Below are 2,652 nucleotides of genomic sequence, written 5' to 3' on the forward strand. Positions count from 1 at the left end.
TGACTGGGACTGAGGATGGGAGTGGAAGTCTTACGGGAACTGAGGATGGGAGTGGAAGTGTTACTGGGACTGAGGATGGGAGTGGAAGTGTCACTGGGACTGAAGATGGGAGTGGAAATGTTCCTGGGGCTGAGGATGGGAGTGGAAGTCTTACGGGAACTGAGGATGGGAGTGGAAGTGTAACTGGGACTGAGGATGGGAGTGGAAGTGTTACTGTGGCTGAGGATGGGAGTGGATCTGTCGCTGGGATTGAGGATGGGAGTGGAAGTGTTTTTGGGACTGAGGATGGGGGTTGAAGTGTGACTGGGACTGAGGGTGGGAGTGGAAGTGTTACTGGGACTGAGGATGGGAGTGGAAGTGTTACTGGGACTGAGGATTGGAATGGAAGCATTACTGGGGCTGAGGGTGGGAGTGGAAGTGTTCCTGGGACTGAGGGTGGGAGTGGAAGTGTCACTGGGACTGAAGATGGGAGTGGAAATGTTACTGGGACTGAGGATGGGAGTGGAAGTGTTACTGGGACTGAGGATGGGAGTGGAAGTGTTACTGGGACTGAGGATAGGAGTGGAAATGTTACTGGGACTGAGGGTGGGAGTGGAAGTGTTACTGGGACTGAGGATGGGAGTGGAAATTTTAATGGGACTGAGGGTGGGAGTGGAAGTGTTACTGGGACTGAGGGTGTGGATGGAAGTGTGACTGGGACTGAGGGTGGGAGTGGACGTGTTACTGGGACTGAGGATAGGAGTGGAAGTGTTACTGGGGTTGCGGGTGGGAGTGGAAGTGTGACTGGGACTGAGGGTGGGAGCGGAAATGTTACTGGGACTGAGGGTGGGAGTGGAAGTTTTACTGGGACTGAGGATGGGAGTGGAAGTGTGACTGGGACTGGCGGTGGGAGTGGAAGTGTTTCTGGGATTGAGGGTGGGAGTGGAAGTGTTACTGGGATTGCGGGTGGGAGTGGAAGTGTGACAGGGATTGCGGGTGGGAGTGCAAGTGTGACAGGGACTGAGGGTGGGAGTGGAAGTGTGACTGGGACTGGCGGTGGGAGTGGAAGTGTGACTGGGACTGGCGGTGGGAGTGGAAGTGTTACTGGGAATGAGGGTGGGAGTGGAAGTGTTACTGGGATTGCGGGTGGGAGTGGAAGTGTGACAGGGATTGCGGGTGGGAGTGCAAGTGTGACAGGGACTGAGGGTGGGAGTGGAAGTGTGACAGGGACTGAGGGTGGGAGTGGAAGTGTTACTGGGACTGAGGATAGGAGTGGAAGTGTTACTGGGGTTGAGGGCGGGAGTGGAAGTATTACTGGGATTGAGGGTGGGAGTGGAAGTGTTACTGGGATTGAGGGTGGGAGTGGAAGTGTTACTGGGACTGAGGGTGGGAGTGGAAGTGTTACTGGGATTGCGGGTGGGAGTGGAAGTGTGACAGGGACTGAGGGTGGGAGTGGAAGTGTTACTGGGACTGAGGATAGGAGTGGAAGTGTTACTGGGGTTGAGGGCGGGAGTGGAAGTATTACTGGGATTGCGGGTGGGAGTGGAAGTGTTACTGGGACGAAGGTTTGGAATGGAAGTGTTACTGGGACTGAGTATGGGAGTGGAAGTGTTAATGGGATTGAGGGTGGGAGTGGAAGTGTTACTGGGATTGAGGGTGGGAGTGGAAGTGTTACTGGGACGAAGGTTTGGAATGGAAGTGTTACTAGGACTGAGTATGGGAGTGGACGTGTTAATGGGATTGAGGGTCGGAGTGGAAGTGTTACAGGGACTGAGGATGGGAGTGGAAGTGTTACTGGGATTGAGGGTGGGAGTGGAAGTGTTACTGGGGCTGAGGGTGGGAGTGGAAATGTTACTGGGACTGAGGGTGGGAGTGGAAGTGTTACTGGGACTGAGGATGGGAGTGGAAGTGTTAATGGGACTGAGGGTGGGAGTGGAAGTGTTACTGGGATTGAGGGTGGGAGTGGAAGTGTGACATGGGCTGAGGGTGGGAGTGGAAGTGTTTCTGGGACTGAGGGGAGGAATGGAAGTGTTACTGGGATTGAGGGTGGGAGTGGAAGTGTTACTGGGATTGCGGGTGGGAGTGGAAATGTTACTGGGACTGTGGGTGGGAGTGGAAGTGTTACTGGGACTTAGGGTCGGAGTGGAAGTGTGACTGGGATTGAGGGTGGGAGTGGAAGTGTTACTCGGACTGAGGATGGGAGTGAAAGTGTTACTGGGGCTGAGGATGGGAGTGGAAATGTTACTGGGACTGAGGATGGGAGTGAAAGTGTTACTGGGGCTGAGGATGGGAGTGGAAATGTTACTGGGACTGAGGGTGGGAGTGAAAGTGTTACTGGGACTGAGGATGGGAGTGAAAGTGTTACTGGGACTGAGGGTGGGAGTGGAAGTGTTACTGGGACTGAGGATGGGAGTGAAAGTGTTACTGGGGCTGAGGATGGGAGTGGAAATGTTACTGGGACTGAGGGTGGGAGTGGAAGTGTTACTGGGACTGAGGATGGGAGTGGAAATGTGACTGGGGCTGAGGATGGGAGTGGATGTGACACTGGGATTGAGAGTGGGAGTGGAAGTGTTACAGGGACTGAGGGTGGGAGTGGAAGTGTTTCTGGGACTGAGGATGGCAGTGGAAGTGTTACTGGGACTGAGGATAGGAGTGGAAATGTTACTGGGACTG

This window comes from Heptranchias perlo, chromosome 20 (assembly GCF_035084215.1).
Source record: "Heptranchias perlo isolate sHepPer1 chromosome 20, sHepPer1.hap1, whole genome shotgun sequence".
Lineage (NCBI taxonomy): Eukaryota > Metazoa > Chordata > Chondrichthyes > Hexanchiformes > Hexanchidae > Heptranchias > Heptranchias perlo.